Source organism: Sebastes fasciatus, chromosome 7 (assembly GCF_043250625.1).
Source record: "Sebastes fasciatus isolate fSebFas1 chromosome 7, fSebFas1.pri, whole genome shotgun sequence".
Lineage (NCBI taxonomy): Eukaryota > Metazoa > Chordata > Actinopteri > Perciformes > Sebastidae > Sebastes > Sebastes fasciatus.
Window position 1 is genome coordinate 4,183,446 of NC_133801.1, and position 13,258 is coordinate 4,196,703.

Genomic DNA, 13,258 nt, shown 5'->3' on the forward strand with positions numbered 1-13,258 from the left:
AAATATGGGCAAATTAAAGGAAAACAATGTATATTAGTGCATCATGTATGCCAGAGAATTTACATAAGACCACATGTACTTGTATCAGAATCAGAATCAGAATCGTGTTTATTGCCAGGTGTAAGAGGTATACAATAGGAATTTGCTTTGGTTTTGTTGGTGCAAGTAAACAGTATAATAACAAAGGAATAGATGAAAACGTTAGAATAAAATAAGAATACAAAAATTTAATTTTTACCAATATACAATATACAAAATAAGCTATAAACATGCTATAAACAGATAGTGCCTATATTGCCGGTGTGTGTTTACCTTGTAAAACTACACATTTGGTCTTAGTTTATGTGCATATTAGGTGATCTGTCCATCATTTATAATATTACCAATAAGTACACTGTGTTTTTTTTAAATTATTTTTTAATAACAGTTTAATTATCCATTTCTTTCTGTAGTCCCCAATAATGCACTTAGTCTTTTCAACTCCAGTTAACGTGCTTTTATTTTGATGGCCGAATCGCAGTGTTGTTTGGGAGACGTCACTTCCGCCTTCCCCTCCTCAACAAGTGCTGACATGATCCCTGACAGGATGCTGCTGCTGTCTCACTTTCTCCACCTCCTCTCCTATCTCTCTCTCTCTCTCTTTCTTTTTCTGTTTCCTCCTCTGGTGTTTTTATTTGTAACAACATCAGACTTCACTTCCTGCAGCATTATAGATAAAAAACTATTGTATTTCTTATGAGATACAAGATAAAGTTTAACAGTTAATGACCCTCACATCCTGCAGTTTCCCTCCTCCCTCTGTAACTTTTTATCTCTCATCTCAGGACACAAGACATTTCCTCATCATGTGACAACTCCACACAACAAAACATCCCCCCACCTACACACACACACACACACACACACACACACACACGCTCCTCACCGCCCAGCTGGCTTCCCCCTAATTTCCTTCACAGTTTGACACATCTGCAGCAGCTGTAAACTAACACAATGAGCTCCTGTGTGGAGTGGAGCTGAGTCAGCAGCCTTTAGTGTGAAGTTTTACTGTTTATTATAACTAAAGCTAGTGAATTGTGAGGGTTTCGGGACAATATCTATTGTTTTGTGTTGTTAAATTGATTTCCAGTAATAAATATATACATACATTTGCATAAAGCAGCATATTTGTCCACTCCCATGTTGATAAGAGTATTAAATACTTGACAAATCTCCCTTTAAGATACATTTTGAACAGATAAAAAATGTGCGATTAATCACGATTAACTTTGGACATTCATACGATTAATTGCGATTAAATATTTTAACCGATTGACAGCCATAATTATAACACAGTCATTGCAGTGTCAAAACCCTTGCTACCTATATAAGCACTTCTGACGGTTGTGATTTAGTTTTGCATGTGATTCATACAGAGACAGATAAGTCTCTGTTGTTGTCATTGACTCTCACGTGTCATCATGAGAGTCCTGTGTGGGTTTAAAATGACCGTGATTCCCCTTTAAGTCCACTGTAGAAGCCTCTTGGATGAGTTTGCAGAATGTCCTCTTGTGTGCAATTTCAGTCTAGAGGATTATTTATTTTGTCTTGAGGATTATTATCATTTTCATAAAATGACTAAAAAAAAACTATGAAGTTGCTGCACAACCTGCCGTCTCCGGGATGGAAGTAATATTTCAGTGCAATTAAATGCTCTCAAGATAATGGAAGCAGTGACGTGTAACTACAGTCGTGGGTCAGAGTCTTGTGCAAACAGAGACTCTGTATTTACTCTTGACTAAACTGTGATTAGAGTCCACAAGATCTACGGATTGGCCTGTTGTGACTTGGTAGCAGGGCCGGCTTTAAGGCATAGGCCATATAGGCAGTCGCCCAGGGCGCCACCTTTTGGGAGGCTCTGGTCGCCCTGTAAAAAATATATATAATAATAATAATATTTTTTTTTAAATGCTGGTGGGTGGACTTCCTCATTTTCTGCATTTAGGTAACAAAAGAACAAATCAATAAAATAAGAAAGTAACTCTCTTACACTTTTTCATCGGCCCGGCTGCACGTATTTGTTCATAAAAGTGTAAATTGTAGTGAAACTGACTAAACACTTTTAAACCAACAATATCAGGGAACAGTTATTTATTTATATTATAATAAATACAGTTATTTATTAAAATTACACACCTTAAAACCATTGTGTGTTGCAGTTTACGGGGCAGGTTTAGGGTTCTTGGGGTTGAACCCTAAAGGCCCCGACACACACTAAGCCGACCGACGGAAAGTTTGGAGCTGTTGGTGAGCGTCTGTCGGCCAAGTTTTTACGGTGTCCGTCACGCTTGTGCAAAACCAGTTGCCGTCTGACTTCCGTTGCTCCTAAAGTAGTGTTATTATGGTAAGGATGGCCTCTGAGCGAGGCGAACTGCGTTACCACGGTTTTGCACTCGCCGGCTCACGTTACTGCAGTCTTGGAAAGGGAGGAGTGAGCGGAGGGGTACTCAGTTGGTTGCAATCTGAAACCACACCACTAGATGCCGCCAAATCCTACACACTGCACCTTTAATATACTGCTGGGAAGCTTAACCTATAATAACACACGGCACAAAAATGTATTAATTGCTTTATATTATGTATTACGTAATAATCTGAATCTGCAAAGTAACGTTATCAAATAAATGTAGTTGAGTGAAGTATAAGTGTAAGTATAAGTACAGTACTTGAGAGTAAATGTAGGCCTAATTAAGGTTAGTACAGTAAAACAGGTCAGACACAGACTGCATCATAATGATGAACACAAATATTTTGCATTTTAAGAAGTGAATCAATCCAGTCTAGTGAACACGTTATTTGTCGTAGCTGCACAGATGTTGTGGTGCTTTGTGGTCGTTCTCCAGCAGATTGTCTTGCATTATTTATTGGTTATAAACAAAACAAAAAAGAAAAGCAACAATTTTAATGAGAAGGCTTCTCATGTTTTTCTGTTTTGACATCAATGAAGCCGAGACAACATTTAGTGCTTAATATGAAAAAGTTGCTTCAGTGAAAAGGATTTTTTCTTCAGCAGATGTTGACGAGGACATGAGGCTCCATCTGCCCTTTAAACTGAAATGTTTTTGTCACATTTTTCATTGTTATTATGTGTGATTTTGTTACTTAGTCAATCTTATGTTTCAGTTTCTTTGTTTTACCTGAATGTTGTCACGTCCAACAGTAGATTGATTCTGTTTCCACCTTCAGACAAAAGACCAAACAGGTCTGTGTGTTTATTAGTTTCCCTCCGAGGTATAACGCTGATGGCTTTACAGCCAGAGTTTCTTTGAAATGCAAACTGAATTTCTGCATTTGAAGCTTCAATAGAAATCCTTTTGATGGCATTCGGGATAGATTTCCTAAACCCAAACATTAGAAATTATAATCCGGGATTAGTGAATGTTTTGTTAACACTGGAATCCATTTATGACAAATCGCTAAATCCAAATACGCAGTCAGCCACTGACACATATGTTTATTTGCACACTTAATGAAGACTTCACAGGCACATTTTAAAAGACACAAAATCTACAAAATCTCTCTGTACTTCAGTGCATTTCTTTTTTCTTTTTTTAAATATTTCTTTTTTTAATTAGAATAATGTATTATTCTATACTACGACTTTTTTTCTCGTAAATTTATGACTTTATTCTCGTAATATTATGGCTTCATTCTCGTAATATTATGACTCTATTCTCAATATTATGACTTTATTCTCGAAATCTCAGATTTTTTTTTTTCCTCGATGTGGCCCTAATACTCCGTCATAACAACAAGACTTAAAGCAGCGGTGACACCAAAATTAGTCAAACACTATGCACGTGAAATAATAGAACACATACAATATACACATTTACACAAAAACATAAAAAATAATAAAGTAAATAAAGAATAAAAACAACAATCCAACAAAATAATTAGGGAGGCTCAATCGTCACAACCTGGCCAGGAGGTCAGAGGTCAATATGGTTTAGGAGAGGTTTCCAAGTCTTTTCAAAAGAATTAAGGGAACACTTAAGGGATTTCTTTTTTCTTATGTTTTAATCTCGTAACATCTTGATGTTCAGGCTGCAACACTCATAATTTTTCACGAGAGAAACCTGCAGTAAAGTTACGATCACAACAGCAGCCGAATTGTTCAAGCTCTTACACCCTATAGTGTGAAAACCCTGCATAACATTAGCATCCCAAATGACTTCAGACTCCCTGCTGTCTTGACCCCCGACACTCAGATCATTGTCTTCTGGGCTCAAAGCTCAGCTGCAGGGCATGAGACAGGGGCGGCTCAGTGGAGCTGCAGGTCGGAGGCTGTTTAATCGGCTGGAAATGGCAGCTTGTCTTAAGACCCCGGCCAGATTGGTGCACACCCCCTTATTTGGGAGGAGGGGGGTGTGTCCCCTCTCAGGTACATGTCTGGGCGAGCCTCCTCTGCCAGTTTAGAGACCACAGACACACTTTGCATGACACGTGGTCAACAGTCAGCTTGTAGCAACCAGATAATGAATGCTAATGCAAGTCAAGACTGTTACCATCAAAAATCCTGTTAGGCTGCTTTTGTTATATTGTTGCTTGATTTTCTTTTATTGTGAATACGATGAATAAGATGTCAAAAGGTTCTTAGGTCCAGAAATGAATGAAATGCATGTTGAGTCGAGGAGTTTTGGCTCTGATGGTCTTTATTTATGTGCAACGGGGGAACAAGTGCAGGCTAAAAGGTCAGTCACACCTCAGCAGCACCCAAACACCCGCCGATGCCAACGAATGATGATGTCACCTGCAAGGTTTTTGGTTGCAAACGGCCTCATCGTCATTGTTTTCTGTCTGTCTGCCTGTCTCTGTATGTGTGTGTCTGTGTGTGTGTAACCTGAGTGAAGCTATGCAACTAGAGAGACATGACGACACCAGATAAGGTGTATAGTCTACACACATAGCTCTCTGACCCTGACTCTGTGTTCACCTGCATCTCACACACACACACACACACACACACACACACACACACACACACACACCATGCTCAGGTCATCTACACTTCTGCAGCTGTGATAAGCATGTAAATGAGATCTGCCGCCTTGTGTCTCACTTCTGCAGTAACCAGGTTGCTCCTCCCTCCCGCTGCCCTTCAGTCCAGAGCCGACACCGACCAATGTACGGCCCTATAGGCCAGATCGTAGCTGGCGTTGCATCGCAGTCACCAATCGCTGTGTTCATACACTCACACAGAAACTGCATAGCTTTATGTCTTTGAGATTAAAGGAACAGTGTGTGACATTTCAGGGGATCTATTAGCAGAAATGGCATATAATATTAAAAATTATGTTTTTATTAGTGTCTAATCACCTGAAACTAAGAACTGTTGTGTTTTCATTAGCTTAGAATGAGTCCTTCATATCTACATAGCGATGCAGAGTCCCGCCCCTTCCGGTGAACCACGATGGGACCTTATTTCGGAAAAAACATGAACGGTGGTCAACGGCGAGAGACATATGATGTTTGTCAATTTAAAACATAATTTTGCAGGTCAAGAAAGTCTCAGTTTGTTGTGAAACTGTTGAAGTGTCAGACTGTGAAAATAATTAGAAATCAAAACTAATTAATGAAACTGAAAACGTGTGGGTTGTTCGCTTCAAACTTTGTTTTTCTTAGTTCCTTAAAAGTTTACATTTTTGGGGATAAAATAAGATGTTTCCACCCACTAACAGTGGAAATCTCTTGACTGGATCCTGCCTCACTGGCTTTATAGTTTTAATCATGTGACAGCGCTTCAACCTTCTCTCTCTCTCTGATTAAGTAATGTGGTAGCAGGTGGACAACATGATGAGAACCTTAAAGGACGGACAGGTGAGAGAAATCCCCGTCAGGTGTGTGTGTCTGATATTTGTCCCGCGGTAACCACAACAGAAGGCCTCAGCATGTGTCCCCACGACTGAAAGCTGAGCCTGTGTTTGGGTTGCTACAATGACATCATCGGTTTCACCCATCAACTCCTCCACATGTCAGCCTCCTCCTCCTCCTCCTGCTCCTGCTCCTGCTCCTGCTCCTGCTCCTGCTCCTGCTCCTCCTCCTCCTCCTCCTCCTCCTCCTCCTCCTGCTCCTCCTTCTGCTCCTCCTCCTCCTCCTCGGTGGCCGCCGGATAAGAAACATTTGAACGGTGCGGGGGCAGACACCTAATTCTTTTAAGTCCCTGCAGACGGAGCTACTGTCGCCCCAATGGGCCTTTTTCACACTTCAACTTGTCATTGTAGGAGAAGCAGGTGTCACTAATAACACCAACGATGGTTCTGTTATATTCAGGTGTTCTGGTGAGGGTGACGGTGAGCAGTATGCACGATACCTCGAAGCTGAAATCAAAGCAGCTTTTTAGTCATTCATTGTCTCTTTTTATTAATTTAGTGTCTCTTTATAGTAATCTAATTTCTCTTTAGGCGTTTAACGCCTTTTTAGTTTAATGTCTCTTTTTTCATTAATTTAATGTCTTTCTTTAGTAATTTAATGTCTATTTTTAGTTGTTCTGCATCTCTTTTTAGTCATTTAATGTCTCTTTTTTATTAAGTTAATGTTTTTTTTAGTTATTTAGCATCTCTTTTTAGTTGTTTTGAATCTATTTTTAGTCATTTAATGTCTCTTTTTATTCAATTAATATCTCTTTTTATTCATTTAATGTCTCTTGTTTTTAATGTCTCTTTTTATTTGTTTTGCATCTATTTTTAGTAATTTTGCATCTATTTGTAGTATTTTAATGTCTCTTTTTATTAATTTAATGTATTTTTTAGTTATTTTGCATCTCTTTTTAGTTGTTTTGAATCTCTTTTTAATCATTCAATGTCTTTTTTTTGTTATTTTGTGTCTCTTTTTAGTTGTTTTGCATCTACTTTTAGTCATTTAATGTCTCTTTTTAATCCTTTACTGACCAAGCAGCGGTATTTGACGAGTTGGGAGAGAGAACGGGTTGCAAATACCTCCCAATTAAATATGATGGTGTGAAGAACCACAACCAGTGATTGAACTTCCTTTCTATCCTTTATCTTCATCTTCCTTCTTTGTGTTCTTCCAGCCATCTTGTCCTTTTTCTTTCTGTTACTGTCTCCTTTAGTCATTCTCCTTCCTTTTATCTTCAAATCTTCAAACACACACAGTTTGGTTTCATCACATGTCCTCAATTCCCCCTGAATCGCTCCTTTCTTTGCAGTATTCTTTTGTTTATCATCATCATCCCCCTCCCTCTCCTTTCTCACCTGCAGTTCACAAATTAGCTCCTGCTGTTGTTGTGATAATCATCCGCTAAAGAGCCACCGCAGGAGGCAGGAGAGACAAGGTGATGTGAGGATGCTTAGAGCTGCCTGTTAACAGGTAAAGGTGAAGCTATCTGAGCCCAGAGCTCACTGGATATCAGATGCACGTTGTAATGTTAGCAGAGTGCTGATGGGACGATAGAGATGCTTTGTGTTAGCAACCAAAATAATAATAAACTCAATACTACAGCTATAACGTTTCTCTGTGACCGACTCCACCTCCACCATCTCAGAGTTACACCATTACCTCATCCTTCAAACAGAGCCGGACAGATGGACCTGGAGAGTGTGTGTGTGGTTGTGTGTGTGTGGTTGTGTGTGTGCGTGTGTGTGCGTGTGTGTGTGTGTGTGTGTGCACCGCTCAGTCTCTTGACAGCCCAACAAATCCCTGTTGTGATAAGTCGAGTCAACACAGTGTGGAGGAATGTGCATCTGCAGCACATCGTGTCTGTTCACACACGGCTTCATTTCTCCTGCAACACCACGAAGGTTTTGGTCATTTCAATAGAGAAATATTCACAAATATATCTCAAATATGTGTTGCTGGTGTTTTTGTATATCAAAAAATAAGCCAGTTTAAAGATGATCATCTAAAAGTACAAAGAAATGGGCCTGTAGTCCTTTTGCAGTTACAACAGATACATAGTTAGGAGCCCACGCTAAACAATTATAAGGCAGTACAATAAACACTAAAAGATCACTTCATCAACAAGGAGAAAAGAGAAGTAATAAATGTAAAGTATAAATATCTGCACGTGTTCACAATACACATAAGTAGGGATAGAAATGTTTCTGTATGTTCTGTATTCTCCTAACCCCTTTTTTTTTTTTAGGGGGTACAAGGGGTCTTTAGGGGGAGACAGCAGGTCAACAGTAGATGTCACGTAGAAGTGGTGTACGTCATCTGAAAGCTGAGAACCTGAAGATTAATTTGAGATGCAGCTCAGCACTGTGTGTCAAGTTGTTCTAGTCATAAATCAGAAATAAACATTAATGAAACAATTGAAATAAATTGTGAAAGTGTACAAGGGTTTAGAACATTATGATAGAAGTATATGATGGACCATTTGTTACACAGATTTGGTGCTAAATTGAACCATTTTTTACCACTCAAGAATGGTTAAAAATGATCAATAATCCCTCCAAAATACCACATTCACACACTAAGACCTTCTGGAACACCATAGAAACATCCGTGGTGTGATTTAGTGTCAAAAACTTTTGACATTTTAGAGATTTCTGCAAGAATTGCATTTTTTGGCGATTGGATGGCGAGCACTTCTGTTGTGTAAACTCATCAGAAACCCCCTTATTGTCAATCTAGCTAGGAAAGCCATCCATCCTCTGAATGCTCTAGGTCTCTAGTTTGTGGCTGTAAAGTTTCATGAGGCTGTGATTATCCTAGAGGTCACCACAGGTCATTTTATACAGTGAGGTCAAGTTTTTAAAAAATGGTCTCACTACGATGAAATGTCTCCTATGGGGACTAACATCATCACACATGAATACAGTTGGGCTCATTGGATCCACAAGAGTCAGTGATACCCAATTTATGTAATTCAAGACTGCTTAGGGACCCCAGTATGCAGAAATATTCAGATACACCATTATAGAATAGGCAAAAACAACATATTTGTACTGCATGCAAAAAACTGCATGTGATTATCATAAAGTGGGCATGTCTGTAAAGGGGAGACTCGTGGGTACCCATAGAACCCATTTTCATTCACATATCTTGAGGTCAGAAGTCAAGGAACCCCTTTGAAAATGGGCATGACAGTTTTTCCTCGCTAAAATTTTGCACAAGTTTGGAGCATTATTTAACCTCCTTCTTGACAAGCTAGTATGACATGGTTGATACTGATGGATTCTTTAGGTTTTCTTGTTTCATATGATGCCAGTATCTTCACTCTAGATGTAAAAACTGGAGGAAGAGTAAAGTAGGACAGAGGCAGACTGCAGGTATTTCCCAAAGAGGAGAGTTCGTGACTTCAGCTGTGAGCTCCATGCAGTCTCTGCTGTGTAAACCCCCGAGTGCTGGTTGTTTATGTCAACAAGAGAACCCATCGTCACTTTCCTCTCTCCGTGATCGGAGCCTCCAGGGTTCTCACGTTAACCCCCGGGGAGGCTGCTGTTTGGCTTTCACAACAATGAGCTCATCGCTGAGTCCCCATTCTGCATCCAGGCTGCACGTGAAAGGGGATCCACCACTCTGCACCGGGCCGCCACTTCAGACCAGATAATTACACCATGATTAATGCAGCGTACGTGGATTCACAATTAATAAATGAGGAGCCCAACAACACGGGTGCTTTAGTAATTTGTTTTTTAACAAGCTGATCAGATTGTTTGTTAACTGAGACTTTGACATGTGCCCTCAAATGTGTGTTTACATTATTAATATAATAAGTGTGAAAAAATTATGGAGGGATGAGCTCATTACATTTATGTAACATGGAGAGATTCATCATTACATGACATAGCCTTATGCTGTATTATGTAATCCAATATGTCATTTAAGGTCATGCGATGAAATGTCATGTGAGGTCACTTAACATAACATGAGGTGATGTGTAAAGACATGATAACATGACAACACATGATAATATGGAACATTATGACCCTAACACAACATAACATAATGTTATTTTGTTATTGTGTGTTTAGGTTAAATGATGTGACATCAACTTAAAGACACATGATGCATCTGTGGTGAACGTGGATACGGGTTTTTCCTCACAGTAAACATATTGTCAGCCGGGACGTGCAGAACATATACGTATATCAATATACAGATGCTCAAATATGATGACACTTTTTAAAGTGAATTTACATTTCTGGACATGTTTTCCTGTGCGTAATAGAGCATGATTTTATCTGAAAAGAAAATCGTGCAAAAATAAATAAATACATTTAAAAATGAATATAAAATAAATGCAAAAATACATAAAAAATAAATTCAGAAATAAATACATAAATAAAAATAAATGAAAAAAATTAAAAAATGCATACATTTAAAAATTCATGAAAATAAATAAATAAAAGAGAAAACTAAACAGAATTTTAAATAAATAAGGGCATTAATGCAAAGATCAATAAATAAAGAAGCAAATTAAAACAGAAATATCAATTTATGTCACATTTAATCAATTAATTAATGGCTACATCTATTTTTAATATAATTCTTGCAATATTTATTTATTTGTCCATCCATCCATCTTCAACCGCTTATCCGGGATCGGGTTATTTATTTGTTTATTTATTTATTTATTTATTATTTTGACAGGTTCCGTCCTCCATACTTATCGTAGGACCAGGCTTTAATACCACTGAAGCAGCTAAATGGAATTCAGCCATGATTCATTTAATAATTTACACCTTTGGTTTTCCTACTGTGACATGTCGAAATGTCTTCTGGTAAATAAAAAAAAAAAAAACCCTATAAAGTTTGTCATGTGATGTCACATAATGTCATGTTATTTTATGTTACGACACATTGGGTTACAGTGAGTGGCATCACATTCTCATATGTTGCATTATGTCATGTGAAGTCACATTGTATGTCGGGTCATTTAACGTTACATGTTTGTATTGCATCACACTTTTTCACGTCACGTGACATTGTTGCTTGTTGTTTGCATGTTATAATTATTGCTCACATTATGTTAAGCTGTGTTGAATTTCATTACATGATGATTAGAGGGAACCCCGGTTCTCTCTGTGACATTAGAGCAGTCTTATCAGTGTAACCGATGCTGCGGTCTGTTGTGACCTTTACCTTGGCAGCAGGCCTCTTCTGTATGTCTGCAGGTGATATGATGGCACAGCTCAGGTTGCACGATCTTATCAAGTGATTAACGAATCCTGCGTGGTCATCACTCAGTGATCTGCCTCACAACGCCGTAGCTGTTTGTTTTGTTTTGACTGAAAGTGGGTCACAGGACAGGTTGATAGGCTGAATGAAAGGGAAAACGAGGTGGTATTTTAAAGCTGTAGAGGCAGAAATACTGTAACATATGAACATCTCAATGATCCCCTGGAGAGGCAGAAAAAGGAAGGCCAGTTGATCACTATTATCTGTATGTCAGTTGTGTCTTATCTCTGCACCTGTGTGTTATTCTGTCCAGACTCAACTGTTCAAAACAGGTGCGTCATCCTATTGAAAGGTGAGAGAGGTGTTGAAATATGCTTAGTCATAGTAAAGGTGGTTGATCCAAGTACTTTGTGTATTATAATCCAGTTAAGATCTTCATGTTTGTGCATATTGGGAGGATGTTATAGTATAGAGTACAAGTCCTCAATTCAAAATGATGGAAAGTATTGCCTGTGGAGGACGGCACCGAGTCCTATGATGGAGAGAACGGACTCGGTATAAAGAAAAGAATACACAAATAAAAAAGGGGTGAAATGCAAAAGGAAAATTGTGCATAAATAAATAAATACATGCATAAATACATAAATACATACATACATTTAAAAATAAATATAAAAAAATTAAAAAAAGAATAAAAAAAAAGAATAAATGCAAAAATAAATTAAAAAATAAATTAAAAATGAATACATAAATAAATAAAAGAGAAAATTAAACAGAATTGTAAATAGATAAGGGAATTAATACAGAGGTAAATAAATAAAGAAGAAAATTAATACAGAAAAATACATCTATGTCACATTTTATCACTTAATGGCGACATAACATTACAATGTTATAAATAAATGTAAAAATAAAAAAGAATACATACACATTTTATCACTTAATGGCTACATTACATTACAATTGCTATATTTAATGACATATTTATAGTGCAAAAGTTAAAATATAGGCTTGAGAGACACATATAAAATATAAAATAAAGATAAAACATATTTGCGGTAGACAGTTGTACAGTAATTGCAGTAAGTACATGTATAGGCATGGCTCTAGTTGTGTGTTTACCTTTAAGAGTTTGGGCGGCAGGATATTTGACCTGATAATCAGGTCAAGTTAATCCGCTGGCTGCTGACGCCATCGTGTGGACAATTCAGGAACTACATTTACTGTAAAGCCCTGCTTAGGGTTAGGGTCAGCAACCTGCGGCTCCGGAGCCACATGTGGCTCTTTAGCTCCTCTCCAGTGGCTCCCTGTGGATTTTTAAGAAAATTAGTGGAAATTAATATTTTTTTTTGTTTACATTTTCATTTTTATTTATCATTGTTGTAGGTCTACGGTACGACAGTAAGACAGAGTATTAGGGCCACATTGAGGGGGGAAAAAATAGGACATTTCGAGAATAAAAAGTCATAATACTACGAGAATAAAGTCATAGGTTTACGAGAAAAAAAGTCTGAGTATTATGAGAATAAAGTCATAATATAAATGTGTTATTTTCTTTTATTCTCATAAAGTTATGACTTTATTCTCGTAAACTTCTAACTTAATTCTCGTAATATTACGACTTTATTCTCGTTATATTACGACTTTATTCTCGTAATATTATGATTTAATTCTCGTAATATTATGACTTTATTCTCGTAATATTACGACTTTATTCTCATAATATTATGACTTTATTCTCATAATATTATGACTTTATTCTCATTATATTACAACTTTATTTTCATAATATTACGACTTTATTCTCGTAAAGTTATGACTTTATTCTCATAATATTGATTTAATTCTCGTTATATTACGACTTTATTCTCATAATATTATGACTTTATTCTCATAATATTATGACTTTATTCTCATTATATTACAACTTTATTTTCATAATATTATGACTTTATTCTCATAATATTATGACTTTATTCTCATAATATTAAACTTTTATTCTCATAATATTATGACTTTATTCTGTAAATCTGATATTTTTTTCCTCAGTGTGGCCTTAATACTCTGTAGTACATTGTCTCTTTGGCCCTCACTGCATTAGACTGATATACTATATACTTAGACTATAAACTGT